Genomic DNA, 15835 nt, shown 5'->3' on the forward strand with positions numbered 1-15835 from the left:
AGAAAAGTTATCTTGCTTTGGTGTGCGACCCGACATGCATTCACATTTTCCGTATACGCACTCTGAGAAGTATGGCAGACATTCCGCGTCCACCGAGCATTCACCCCCGATAAGGCTAACTGTGGAAGTGGAATTTAATTCCGTTTGAGCAAAACATGTGAAGTATAAACATGTTTATACAATTTTTTATAATGTTTGCCACCTCCTGACTCACTGGATTTTGTTTTCATCATATTAAAAAAATTAATCAAGATCATTGCACAAACTTTGGATGGATACTAAACCAAAATTAACTTAAAGTTATACAGAATCGATTCTGATTGGCTGGTTTGAGAGATAGGCAACGCCAGCCTATGCCTAACCCAAACTAGGCCTACCACACTCTCTAAAACTAAAGAGTTAAATTTAATACTGTAAAGACTTATAATGGTTACAGTTTTTATTAAGTGTTAATGTTTCAACGCTCTTTAAATGTGTTCCTATTTCAACTGCATTAAGAGTGCTACAGCTTTACTTAACTGTTTCAAGTCTTGGTTTTTAGATGTTGAATATCCTGTTGATGGAGATGAAACGTGAACACTTTGGCGAATATTAAAACATTTAACACTTTATAAAAGTACAGTAAGTCCTCGTGACCTTCACAGTGTTAAATGTAAAGTTTTAGTTTTTAAGATTGCAGAGTTTTATTGTAACAGCTCATGTTGAGCTCTCTTTTTACTTACCGTTCATACATTGTGCGCCATTTTTATGGGCACGAAAGCCAACATCGCACATACAGACAAAACCGTCACAGGAACTCGGCTTACAAGCAGATCCACTCACGTCGCATTCATCGTCAGAGGTACACACTTCATTGAGCGCAGCTGCTGTAATGTTAACATACAGACTGTTCATTTATTTATATAGTTATTAATTATCTATTTCGTTATTTAGTTATTTGCTTTCATTTTTTTGTGTTTTTGCATAACGCCGTAGACATGAATATGTCAATGAAACGATGATGGCCAGTGTAACATTTGGAGGAAACTAGAGTGCCCGGCCGAAACCAATGACCTTTGGCGAGTTACATGGCGAGCCCTCTATCGTGTGATGCATGTCGTATTAGTGACCTGAAAGCATTCTCCAGTGAACATGCGAGGTCACCATTGACAAGACGATGGAAGAATGAATGGATAGCTTTTGTATGTATACATATCGGAGTAATCATAGCCAAAAACATTTTTAAAAAATGCTGCCCTTGTATTATTTCCTGTGCATTATAAACCGTGACCTCGCAGGTTCACAGAAGAAAACTTGTGATTACGTATACATTACGTATACTGTTCATTAGAATGAGAGTTTTACTAAATGTGTACTAAAATGTTCATAGGTATAAATGCAGGATTTTTCCGATGTAGAGAAATAATAGAATAAAATAGAACAAATGAGCCTTTTCTCAACTTCTAACATTTATTCACAGTTAAATAAACTCGCAAGTCGCTGTGTGTCATTAGTATACGTCATGGGGTTATTCTCCGTTTCCATTGGTCGAGAGACGGTCACATGATATTCCGCAAAACATGATGTACAACGATCACGCGCCCAAGGAAGAACGTCACGCTCACAAAGATATATCCCACGTTCACGAGACAATATCCAGTGATCTCGTGCTAATATCCAACCGTCACGTGCGTTTATTCCACGGCAATTAGCTCCCTTTATTAGGGGCGAAAATTCCTTATATTCCATCCCATAATATACACTATCTGTATAATATGCCCAGATATTTAAGAACAAAGTTTGATTTAGGTATGGTGCACTATATTACTCTATTCTGAAATATATCTATTACACCCTGAAAGAAAAATTAATATTTCAGCATTTTCTAAAAGTTATATACAAAAGAGAAAATATGCAATATAAAAACCGAAAGCATAGAGCAACCACGACAGTGTGATAACTGACAAGTGGTTACACGTAGTGGATAAAATACGGCCTCTCTCAGTTTACGTTAGTTTTAGTTTCATTCTAACTCTCCATGTATATGCTTCAAAAGTGTCAACACGCATGTCCTCTAGAGCCAAGACGTAAGCAGACTTAAGGTAAAATTTACAGTGATGTCAGTAGAAATTCATTACTTGTCACTCAGAATGATGTGTTGTCGTCACATTTAATATACAATCACACGAAAATGGGATTTAATATAGAAGTATAAGCCCAGTGGATACACTTACCGGAAGATGTATGCAATATTGCAATCACTAAGACCAATGTCCGTAGGCACATGGTGAACTGTGGGAAAATAGATACAGAAAAAAGTAAAAAAAGTGCCTTATAGCATTAATGTGCAAACATATATAGTAAACAAAAGACGAAAGGAAATTCATCACCAGATAATCAGAAAAGAAGTTATACACAGCATAGACACCTCAGTTATAGACTAAAGTTGTGGAATATCTCAAATGTTTAAGCACCTGATTCTGTAATGGACGCTGATCATTTGACAAGTGTTTATATGAAGCTGACGTTCTGTATACACACGGAGAAGACACCAGTATGGGCTGGACTTGAACTCCTAGCTACCGCAATAGTAGGAGGCTTCTCGGTCATTGCGCAGCGCTAACGTCCTAACCACCCCAGCCGCGGACCCGTAACTAGTGTGCCCTAACGGTTGAAAGCAATAACAAAAAAATGTAAGTTTCTCGCTTTACATGTAGGCTCTACGCTGAAACTCTCGCTGGTTCGGGTAACAAAAGCTTCGCTCTCTCTGCAGATGGCTTACATTCGTTCAATAAGAACGCGTTTTCAAAGCACGTTTTGGTTTCAACTCACAGTGAGAAGGTGTGTTAGATATGTTTGCAATACCTTTCTTCACCTAACAAAAATAACGGCTGATATATATGTAAAATATCCATGAATTCACGGATAGACGTCAGTAATGTGTGTATAAATTAATACATGCATACCTACAAGTAAAAGCTTGTGTTTCCAATTAGGAGTCTATGTAGTACTGCCGGATATAAACTGACCAACATAAAAATAAAGACTGATTTAAATCATAAATAAAAAAGGACTTACCTATGGTATAGAGGTGTGGTTATACAGTCAGTTTGCCCCTGTCTGTGAAAGAAAAACAAGAACCAATATAATTAAAAACAAATACAGTTTTGATATAATGTAACGCAAGCCAGAATGTACTAAATGCATAACAAGTGTTCAAATACCTCTGGGTCTTCAGAATTAATTTTAAAATTTGCATCGGAATGTCATTACAACAAAGCCGTCTGTACACCAATGGATATCACTTCCTTCAAATCCGTTTGTTCTGTTCCCTCCTTTTAGAATATATGGGAACATATTTCAACTCGGGCTTTGTAAGCAAAGCCGTGTGTCAACGCAAAATGTCCAACTGTCAGAACGACAATGAAACCTGAGTCTCCTTAGTACTCCTGAGTTCCACACTCCTGTCAGGTAAGTTTAGGACTGCGTGTGGTAAGATTGTGATGGTGTGTGAGCTGGGTGCTTAATGACTGGGTTAAACGTTAGACTGCTGGACATTTACTAGTGAAGGAATACATACAAATATGCCCTCATGTATGGCGTTTGTAAACTTGATGAACGACATGAAACTCAAGTCCTTAATTTATAATTTAACCATTTTAAATATTTTGGCTGTTGATTTTGGCTGTTGATCGAAAGTGTACATGTAGTAAGTACCTAAACTGATATCAAGTCATATTATATATTTAAAATTTTAACCAAACTCTTCATCCAATGCAGTTGTCCAAAGTTAAAGTATAATATTAACAGTTTTATGTTCATATATAACGTATTGTTACATAATTATTTCAAGCTAAGTACAAAATTGAAGATTTAGCTTAAATCTGGTATTCAGTCATAGACAATCTTGACCCATCGGTCCCTCAATCCTAAATAGTCAGTATGGAACTGGTAACATGGAATCAGTATTTATTCGTTCTTGAAGAAAAAAACATTGATGGGACTTGAACTGATTAGCTATTTTCATCGTTGTTGTTTGAAAAAATAAGAGCATGTCTTAAAAGTGAGCTTCATGCTGAAATAGTAGCGTCTGAATAAAGATCCACACCTCAGTCGATACCGTTGGGTAAGCCCACTGCATTGTCTCAAATTTCAGTCTGAAATTCGTGACTAGAAGATATAAAACATTTTTCTCTAATGTCAAAGAGACCTAAGGATTACGCCATTTAGCAGATTTGAATTCATGTCAGCAGGGCGGAGGAACAGATGCTGTCTGTTTGTGTGCATTGATTTGAGCGCACACGTGTACATGCACGTGGAAAAAAATAAGCATCAGGTATTTGGGATTGCACAAGAATCTACTGAATCAGTCCAAATCTGTTAAACATGTGTTTCCCTCTTAAACTGTTTTGTGGCTGTGTTCAGCGGCTATACATCTGTACTGTTCTTGAACACGGATATAAGTTTCCCTTTTTAGATAATTATACTTTATTTCAGTAAGACTTTTTTTCTCGACTTGTTGCAGACACATTGGCCTTGGTGTGTTGCTGACAGCGTGCAGCGTGCATGCTATAGGTTTAAATGACAGAAACAACTTTTAAATAATGTTGTCTGAAACAGGTTTTCCATTCCTTGATACCATTAAGATAGCCCGATATTGTGACTTTTACTACGAGCCATTACAAAATTACAAAACCTTAGTTACAGCACAAAACTTTCTTCGCAAAAGAGAAATATATTCAAACAAAAGATTAGCACTTTCATTTTCTAAGGAGATCTAAGAATCTGATTTAAACTGTTTTCCTGTGCTACATGTAACACTTGTGACAAAATAATTTCCACTAAAGCAGGCGCCTGAAGTACGCATAACGATAACGGTTCAGGTCTAAATTGTGATTGCAGTTCACTGTGTTAGGAAAACACACCACATGTACGCTATGTATGGATTCAATCGGTCAAGACCTTTGAAGTCACCTTGAAGTACGCCCATATTTGTAAATAACCAGATTTATTTATGACCTTGTGTTACAACTGGCAAAAACCTGTATCGGTTCATGTCTAAAGCTTTTGATCGTGGGTTAAAATCAAAGGTCGCGTTAAAACGCCCTGATTATCAATATTTGTTATGTAGGGATCAGTCAGAATTTAGGCCTTGTCTAGTTATATATAGCTATATATATATATATATATATATATATATATATATATATATATATATATATATATATATATATATATATATATATATATAGCTATATATATATATATATATATATATATATATATATATATATATATATATATAATAATAATCAATAGTTGGCTTCAAACGCGGTGTTGTGTGTTCTAAAACGATATTCAACTTAAACTACTCATAATACTTTCAACATGTTTTCAGTATTCCTTTCAAAAATATGTTGAATAACACTGAACATAGACACCCAGGTTATATCTCATTTGACACATTCGCCCGTTTTATTTAATGTCAGTCACTCCCAGATTATCAATTTTCACAAATATAGACTGACGCGAGTGCTAAAGAATAGCAAATATGCCAGGGCAGAAGTTGACCTAGCCACTCTGTAGATGATGAATTACACACATAACACATCGAGGAGTAAGAGGTCCAAAGGCCGTGTTTCCCTACCTTACAGTGATTTGCACCTGTGTAAAATGCATTTCTGATCAACCAATAACTTATTAGCGATAATTTCACGTGAAATGTTTAACGTATCCTGATGTTTCTTTAATTCAAATGGTCCCAGTCGTATTTCCACATGTCGGTTTCATGGGGGTTAATTTGTGTGTTTTAGCTCCTTACATGACTTCTAGCCTATAGGCCCTGCTTATCACAAGTGGTACGGGTGTCGTAGCGGCATGCCTTGTCATTGTGAGAAATTTATCAGGATTAAGGTGAATATCTATATGTTCTGTAGAGAACAAAGAGATCCAGTATAGATGTTAGTATTATGTAGGTGCTAATCTCGTTAGGCAATATCCCTCGAAGTAACGTCAAACAACTCTTCAGACTGCGTAATGCTTCTGAGATATACAAATAGGCACATCTATATTTTTAAACGTTGTTTCAAACGTTGTTGGTAATATTTACGTAATTGCCACTAAACAACGTTTCTCACGGCAGTGCGTGAGAAAACCACAGACGTTCGGCAGTTAAGTTAATGACGAACAGCTGAAATGTCACCGGTGAAATGAAAGCTTGTCGGTGTTATTTCTCCTATACGACACAGTGCACAACAACGTCATCACGCTTGGGTAGGATGGATCACCTCCGAAATAAACTCTTATCGGTGTCAGTGGGACTTACATAAACAGACATATTAAGTTGCCGCAAGTACTTGTAACAGAAGTTTCTCTGTATATATATTTTTTTACCTCCTGTCATTTAACATGGGCCCTTCACTTGTAGATGGACATAAGTGGGAAAAGATGTTAAATTTTCCGATATCGAGGATTTAAAAATCTTATTCGCATAATTGTCTGCAATATCGTTCTTCTTTGCGTCACACAGAACTGATCTCTTGTTTGCAATTAACTAATCACAAGTTTACCAAAAGAATTCAATGACAGTGAGGGGGGGGGGGGTAAAGTATGATGCATCACTGCGAAAATAGGTTGTAAGGGATGATAAGGAAACGAAGAATTCCACTATCTAATCCACATTTTTGACGTATTACATGACTGCTACTGTCAGCTAAACACCTTGTGACTCTACTTCCTCCTTAAATTCACTGACGTAATACAAGATTGGGTTTCATTCATATACAAGTGCACTTCCTTCACATATAGGTGTGCCTCGCGTATGCGTGACGGCACGCAGAGGGGGTGGTGCAGGGTCCAACCATGCACTATTGGCACCTAGCCATCTTATTCACGTGCGATGAAAATGCCTCGCCTTTACAAGACGTCATTCGGGTTCAAATTTCAGTCTCTTAAAGTCTTTCCGTATATTATTTGAAGAAATCGAGCATGTCCGTCTAAATTTGCTGAGAGATCGTTCTATTTCTGGCTGCAGCCTATGTATTGCATGTCATAAGAAAAATCGGTTCCGTGATGAGAACAGGGATCAATGACAAGTTGGCGTGCCGTGTGACGTCATACCTGTGTCTTCACATAACATACTGCAGAGGAGAAGTGCATTATGGGTAGAGTGTGAGTGATTACCTTTCAGACATTATTAGGATGAATCATTTATGCTGTTTTAAAGAATCACATTCGTAATGTGTGCAGATTTATTGACTTGGTGTTGGTGTTTAACTTCAAATCAAGGTTTGGTAAGTTGGTTATAATGATTGACAGGTATAGGTGTGAATAAAAAAACCTGGACATACCACCGCTGGCAGTAAGTAGTCAAGTAGTAAGTAACTGATTACCTTACCAACATCAACACTAACTTTATCAACTGTTTGTTGTGCCCAAGGCAATAGTAGCAGTAAGATAACTAGGGAGATGTGCTTTTTCATTCACATAACTAGTAAAATACAAACATATACGTCCATATACATCGGGATCGTTTACATTGTACGTTCTCCGTTGGTTTACACAGCGATATAGAAACGGTACATTTTGGACTGTTGCGCAAAATCCTTTTCAGGAATTCCGCCTGACACCATTGATTTACAATACCACATTTTAGGGTATGGCTGGATGTATAGATACACATGTATAAAATACGACTCACACGTATTTAAACAATAGCACAGTTTAAAAAATAAATTTGATGTAAAGAAAGGTATAATATAAAGTAAAACAATAACAAGATGAAGTTGTATATTAGAACTTTTGAAGGTTTCATATTTTTGATTTGTAATAACCCACATGATATGGGACATAAACTCTGGCATGTCTCCACACGGATGTCACGATTGAGGGTTTGTAATAACCCACATGATATGGGACATAAACTCTGGCATGTCTCCACACGGATGTCACGATTGAGGGTTTGTAATAACCCACATGATATGGGACATAAACTCTGGCATGTCTCCACACGGATGTCACGATTGAGGGTTTGTGACACCACATGTGAAATACACGTGGGTCTCAGAATGTGAAATGAACTTGAGGGTGTGGTAGATGAAACGGCAGCAATGTACACCCAATGATACACTCCCTATTGGTCGATTACGCAATATCCTACTGGTCTTACGCAATATCTTTTTTGTTCTTTGTATAATTGTTACTGGTTACTTAATACGATCCTTTAACAGAACGCTTATATTACAAAGAAGCTTGCTCTCGTTAAAAAAAAACAGGTATTAGTTTTATGTTAACATATATCACCATCTGTTCAGTCTTCATTTACACTTGTCTAAAACCCAAACTGAGCAAAACCGACTGAGTTTCGTTATTCAAAGAACCGGTTTACTAAAGATCCGTGATTTCACTTCTGATGTTTCCACTTTTTAACAAGCAGTTTTATCATTATCGGTGTGCTTAATTGGATGATGTTACTTCAAGTATAAAAACATTTGGAAAAAGATAGTTGTAAACTAAGGTTGTAACCTAACCAGCGAGAATACGCAACAGGTGGGTAAAAATAGGTCCTCCGCTATCACGAGGCCTTTTCTTGTAACGATACCGATCGCTTACGACACTCCTCACTTTACTGCACACTCCCCACTAGACCACACGCCTATCGAGAGTCCGTAATTCCCAAGCACAAAGACAGAAAATACATATATGTTCACAGGATATATAGGTCAAACAAACAAACTGATTGATTAATGATACGTGACTTTCTTTGGGTGTGGCTTAAAGTACGTCTACCGATGGCAATTTGATAATGATTGACGTGATGGCCAGTTACACAGTCTGAATCATGGGTTTATACTGTGTATCTGGCACGTGCGTGTACAACGAAAATGCCCATAGTCTTTAAAGCACGGATGGACATAATACAGCAAGAATAAACTCTTATACTTAAATATGATAAGGTAAATACATGTAATACAGTTAATCAAACGTCATCTCTTAAAAAGCGAGGGTAGAAGTTTGTAGCCAACAGCTTCTGAAACTTATCTTTTTGCTGTTGTTTGTTTATCTGTTGCCTGTTTTATTTTATTAATGAACTCATTTATGTATTAATGTATTTATTTGTGTCACAGTTAAACTGTGTGGTTTAAAACAAGTAGGAATTAGACTACCTTGATGTTAAAGCTTGCCAACGAATGCTGGTTTCGAACCTGCGATCGAAATGATACATTTTCATTCCATGGGGGGGGGGGGGGGGGGGAGTCGTCTACTATGTAATAGACACTTTGTAGTCATGAGCTCCTTCAAGTATATTTATACTTATGTCACGGTATAAAATTAACAGAAATGTAAAACTACTATTGTATATGGTGTAAAGTTTTGTTTTTAGATATAACCTGGCACCATATTCGAGCCAGTACGTTACTAAAGCCCTGAATAACAAAAAAAACCGATAGCACCATATTCGGGAGAAGTCCTTTTTAAGATCAAATTATATTCGGTTAAAGATTTTGTTTTGATGCGGATAACGAATAATGTGCCGGCGTCCTTTCTGGACCACCATGTTATTTAAAACCCAAATATCGACAAATCTGCTGGCCCCATAATCGAGCAAACTTGTTACTGAAGAGTTGAATAACGAAAATTTAGCCAGCACCATATTTGTGTTAATTCGAGGTGACACATTATTGACCGACCAAATAACGAAAAACGTAGAATAAGCTTCTTATCTCATCTTCAAATAACCTGATAGCAATATACTGTGAACAGGACACTACCGGAGATGTGAATGCAAGTGGCCAGTGATGCCAAACCCGATGCTAAATTCTGTAGGATCACCATGTTATTTAAGATCTAAATATTGAATATCGTACTAGCACGATATCGTTATTCGAATTACAAAAAAAAACGAGATTGGTGCTAAATCCTGCCAGCACACTACCCAATCTATGGTAGTTTAAAATTCCTGGATTTGCCTCAGCTACACTCTTGTTCATTGTAAATGTATGAGAAGAAGGAAAGGAACATGCTGAAATTGACTGCAGTTCCCTCCCTTGGACAGACATCAATACGTTGTGCTGGATGGCGTTCATCCAAGAATTTGACTTCTATTAATTTCCAAGTCATGTTTTAATATGATAATTGCAATAAATTCAATATATATTGTACATGAACATTTAGAAGATACCCAGTGAATTGTCTCAGAATACAACCTGACCAAAAAGGTTACGTAATCCTTATATATTATTGACTATAATATGTTTCAAAACGTCATCAATTAAATCAGTTCAAGAAGGAAGTTAGATGGGCAGCCCGTCTTGCAATATACTCAGTTGTATCTAAAACGAGCCGGAAAGAATAACCATGGGTGAATATTCAAATATTAACAACCATAATAAGTGGATTAGTATTAATATGGCAAATATATAAACAATACTCACTCGTTGATAAAACTTGTACTTCAATAGCTAGTGTTGTGCTTGACAAGAAAGAAGATGTGTCCTGCCAGGTAATTTCTATATGTACATAATCATTGCATCCCACCTGTGTGTGTAGTGTCTGGATAATTTTGAATGTGCTTTTATTTGACTGGGACGTGGCTCAGGTAATATGAGGCCCCCCGTCAGAAAACAGGGCGTGAGATCAATTGTGTTCATTCTCTCGCTCGGCTTATTTCAATACAAGTATAGAGCGCGTCATCATTCGTTGACCTCACATCCGTGACGATTCTCATCGAAGAAACGATCTCTGCTATATAATCCGACATGTCATAAAATCTCATCTACGGCCTGGTGAAGACGTATATATTCTTTCGATCTTCAAAAGACAAGAATATCGGATCATCCTGTATTGTTGGCCAGATTTTGTATGTGGGAATTTTTTTCGTTAAGCACAACACCACTGTGCGATAGTGGTATGCTAGGTGTGCCAGGGTCGGGTGTAAACATTCGTTTTTCCATCATCGTGGATGCTTGTATGGCAAGTTTTCATTTTCAATTTGATTTTATGCCTAGGATTCGGCTGTATTCCCTGAATGGATCGATCCTACACATCCGATATACTACCGCCCCTTCTCGTGACAACGTTACTTTTCATTCCATCCCGGGTGAAAGAAATTGTGACATCATTTCGTGACAGAAAGATTGAACATTTGCAACGAATGTGTAGGACATCCGGTTGACCGATATGAACTTTACTCAGCCCGATAGCGCAGCGTAATGAAACAAGAGCCTCTCATCAATGCGGTCGCTGTGAGTTCAGGTCCAGCTCATACTGGCTTCCTCTCCGGCCGTACGTGGGAAGATCTTGCAGCAACCTGCGGATGGTCTTGGGTTTCCTCCCACCATAATGCAGGCCGCTGTCGTATAAGTGAAATATTTTACGGCGTAAAACACCAATCAAATAAAGACATAAATAAGTGGTACAAAAAGATAAGACTTAATCCAGTTGCATAGCGACTCCAAGGTAAGTACCAGATTCCTGAGATATGTTTTATTTACATGTACACCTTCTAAGTATTATTTAAGTGAATTAAATATAAGTGAAAACATAAAATGGTTTTAATAAATATCACAATAGGCAGAATTATTTTTTCTATCTCTTGATACTGTTCGTCGAATACATGTATTTATCATGAGGCTCTGTGGCTGTGTTTAAATAGAAGGGAATCTAATATTTTTAAGCCAATCACAATAGCAACAATTTGAGCTCCTGTACGTTAGGCTTTTTGAGGTATTGAGTCATGGCTGAGGGTATTATCGCCCTCCTGTAGTTTGCGCGTTGTTAGTAAGAACTGAGTAATAAAACAAACGTTGTCTTCAGTCAAACAGACAAACCTCTCCGTTCTTTTTTTTCAATGGCTTATATTTAGTCTGTTTATTTATGGCAGTTCAACTGTAATGTGTATGAAGACATTCCATGTTTTATAAACTACTTTCTCTGTCTTCTCTGTTCCCGTTTTCATAATTCTAATGTTATTGTATGTTAAATGTGACGACAAGACGATATTCTGATTAATTCTAAACGTCTAAAAAAATTGTAATTAAGATCACTGTATTTGTTTATCTAATTCTACTTAAGCCATGACAGTATAGGGACAGGGAAGGGGAGGGTGAGGGTCGTATAATTAGCTACTTTGGAAGCATGTATATGAACAGTTAGAATAAGGCCCTGACTGAGGTAAATTAACAAAAGGCCGTATTTCACCGGTTACGTGTGACCATTTGCTAGCCATCACACTGTTGTCGCTGTTCCGGTCTTACTCTCTATGCTGTAGCCGTATTTCACCGGTTACGTGTGACCATTTGCTAGCCAACACACTGTCGTCGCTGCTCCGGTCTTACTCTCTATGCTGTACGATTATCACACGGTCGTCGCTGCTCCAGTCTTACTCTCTATGCTGTAAGTCTTGGAGTATATAGGTATGGTTAAGTTGCCTCACAAAAGTTATTGGTTTGGGAGAAAGCCAAGGTCTAAATACAGAAGATAGACCAGGAAGAACCAAACGGTAACAAAGAAGACAAAGGAACAGCCAACAATGAACATTTACAATGAAAACAGATAAAATGAACAATGGATCGAGTGAGCAATTATCGACATGTCTTCATCAGCCAGGAACGATAAACACCATAAGAGGGGTAGAAAACATTTGACGAGCTGCATGCATGTACCGTAAGCCCTTTTCTGTATACGCTTTGTATGCCGTTACAAGCTTGTTAAGCATATGTTATATGACAAACGTTTTTGTGGGTTGCGTTCTAAAAGCTGAAAAATGTTCTCTATACAAGATAAAAGGCTCCGCTCACAAATGTGAGGACACACAATAAACCTGGGCCACGACGGGGAATATGAACTTTTATGACTTAATGCATAAAGTACACTGCCCTGTGTTTTCTTGGTCAACAATGCTGACTATTGCCGGACCAGGGCACCGGTGGGGAAAGGACACTTGTTAAAGGTAATACCATCCCAGCGGTTCACGCCCGTATCAGGTTTTGTGCAGTCGTATTTTACAGAAGGCCATAGTAATATAGTTGTTTGTTTATTATGGTACATAGTGTAAATTCTGACGTTTGTACTTTTTGCCTGTGTATGATATATCAACCTTTACTATTAAACATTTACACGATTTATGGAAATACACCGGTGACATGTTAAGTGAGTCCGACAATACAAAAGTCTCTTTCCGTTTTTTTTTTAAAGTTTATTGTATGTTAAATGTGATGACTTTTCAGTACTTTCGAATAATTTTAAACCATTTTTGTCTAATAAATAGTTTGTGCGTTCTTTTAATTTAAGTCCGTTCAAGCCATTGTACTAGGGGGCGGGTTAGTTTGCTACTATTTAAGCATTTACATAAACAGTTAAAACGAAACTCTAACCGACATAAAAATGACTGGAGGCCGTGATTCTATTTTTTTTATTTTTAATCTGTTTTTTATAAACAGGAAAGCTTCTATCGGAATTGTTGGTTAATTGTAGGTTACAAACAATTACAAGATCAAAAAATCAAGAAACAGGAAAATTTTGGTTTTAAACGGTTTCATCAAGAAAAACGTATAAAAAATCCTGTAAGCCGTGCCTAAATAGCCTCGTGAAAAAGGCAGATGAGCAATGCTCACATTATTACGCATCACAAGACACAGAAACACAAAAATAGGTAGCCTAGCATGTGACCTAAATTCTCAGGTGCTTTTATTAGACGGGTATAAAAGGCAAAATGAAACGAAAGCTTAGTCAGTGGCTTCTGATAGTCGTGGAGCAAACATATAGTTAAAACAGACCATAGCGAACAAAACATTGGTTCAATCTGGAGAAAACCTAAACATTACGTGAAGTTCAGATTGTAGAGTTTGACAGAATAACTATAAATAATTAGAAAAAGACATTTGAACAGATTTTTTGCTTGATGGCTATAGAGGATCACCTTTTGGTATATATTGTCCCTGTATAGTGACGTTATAAACAAGGATGTACCATATCGTTAATAAATACATTTCTTCTGGAATTTGACTTGTTCAGCTAGAAATATGTGTTCATCCTGATTCTTAATCATATTTGTATTTTTAATATATTCATAAATACTATCATAAACAAAACATTTACATTGAAAGGAGTTTTTAAACAATTATCACATACTTATTTAAAACAAAAAATATTCCTTTCAAAGAAAGTCCTTTTTCCTGAAAGGTAAAAAAACCATGATGGCAAATAAGTTTTCACGCTCGTTCATCTTATCTTCGCATTATTTTTATGTTTTCTTCTCCATTAATGCACCTTAGAAGGAAGATTCAATGTTAAATGAAAAATACAATGTTTGCAGTTGAAACTATACTCAATGCCAAAGCCGACACAGATGTAAAAAAAATCCTTTATAAGAGTCCTTGATCGCAGCCATTTTGTAACTAAATTTAAATCCACGATATGATGGATCTTCGAGATACAAAGATAATCCAATTTATTCGGTTCAGATACACAAATCAAGCTTATCTGAGCATTGGGGGGGATAGCAAAATGACACAACTCCATGCAACTGTACTTAAAGTGCAACATTGCCTGAATCCATCGCCCACATGGTTTCTACGGCTTGTATTTGTCAAACAGGTTTGCAATTTTATTATTAAATATATGAGAACAATTAATATTAATACATATTTTTTAAGGACTGTTTTTTTTTTTTTTGTTTTGTTTTTTTTTTTTTGGCATTATGTACATACAAAATTAAATAGTTTTCTCCTTCCTTAATTCGAATAATGTTTATGAATTGTGTCTGTATGTGTTAAAGACGAAAAAGCTTAGGGTGCAATGGACAGTACAATAAAGGAATGAGATTTCTTTCGAATTCAGAGGAAAATCTTGGATCTAAATCACGAATTGCACATGTGTAACCTCAAGGAGGGGTAGAGAAAAAAATTGGTATTTCGGATATTGGCGTGTGTCAGTCCCGCGCTGGGACTGGTTTACACTAAAACCGTATAGGCGTCAACGAAATGTGTACAAATCTGATTATTCTGTAGCTAAAATTACAAGAAACGGAAAGAGATAACAATGCAGTTAACGTTCTTATAAACACGACAGAAAATTGTATCTAAAATAAGTGAACTGATTTTTGCTGCTTTTTTATCAAAGTAGTTAAATGTGCAAAATCTGTGATGTGAGCACCTTCTACCACAACTTACTGTAATATATATATTTATATATATATATATATATATATATATATATATATTACATATATTACATATATATATATATATATATATATATATATATATATATATATATATATATATATATATGTAATATATGTAATATATATATATATATATGGGGATATTGCAACGATTATATATATATATATATATATATATATATATATATATATATATATATATATATATATATATATATATATATATATATATACTATATATATATATATGAGAATCCTGTTCATAATGTAATTGTAGCCCGAGAACAGCTACTCTAATATTGACACGGTTGGAATATCTTGTCTAATATGTCACGTTAAATTTAGTCTTCTACGCAACTAGAATTTGTAATTGATTACTTTCAAGAACTGGTGTCTAAATCAAGCGAACAAAATCATGTTTGCAATATTAACATTGATAACTGAGGATTTATATATCATGCATGTTCCCGCATTTAGTAATAGGTGTGTGATATCATGATACTAAGTCAGTTACTTGGCGCACCGTATCGCTTGATACTGTACCACAACCGAAATAGCCCCATAGCCTGGGCTGAATAAGAGTTCAAACCGGCCTTCGACAATGAATTTTCTCACAGCTTGTCAGGACAAGTGGTGGACAAGGCTTGGCCTGACTGCACTTGTGTTCCATAT

The 15835-nt window shown here is 36.3% G+C and overlaps 1 long non-coding RNA gene across 1 annotated transcript; it reads right to left on the reverse strand.

Annotated features, from left to right (window-relative positions):
• Nucleotides 1-72: 72 nt before the first annotated feature.
• Nucleotides 73-10511, reverse strand: LOC135462652 (uncharacterized). Its single transcript, XR_010443461.1, has 5 exons — nucleotides 10413-10511; nucleotides 3058-3099; nucleotides 2214-2271; nucleotides 723-866; nucleotides 73-119 (listed from the first exon to the last, which is right to left on the reverse strand). It is a non-coding gene; the product is annotated as an uncharacterized LOC135462652 (long non-coding RNA).
• Nucleotides 10512-15835: the final 5324 nt, after the last annotated feature.

The sequence above is a fragment of the Liolophura sinensis genome, chromosome 2 (assembly GCF_032854445.1).
Source record: "Liolophura sinensis isolate JHLJ2023 chromosome 2, CUHK_Ljap_v2, whole genome shotgun sequence".
NCBI classification, from domain to species: Eukaryota; Metazoa; Mollusca; class Polyplacophora; order Chitonida; family Chitonidae; genus Liolophura; species Liolophura sinensis.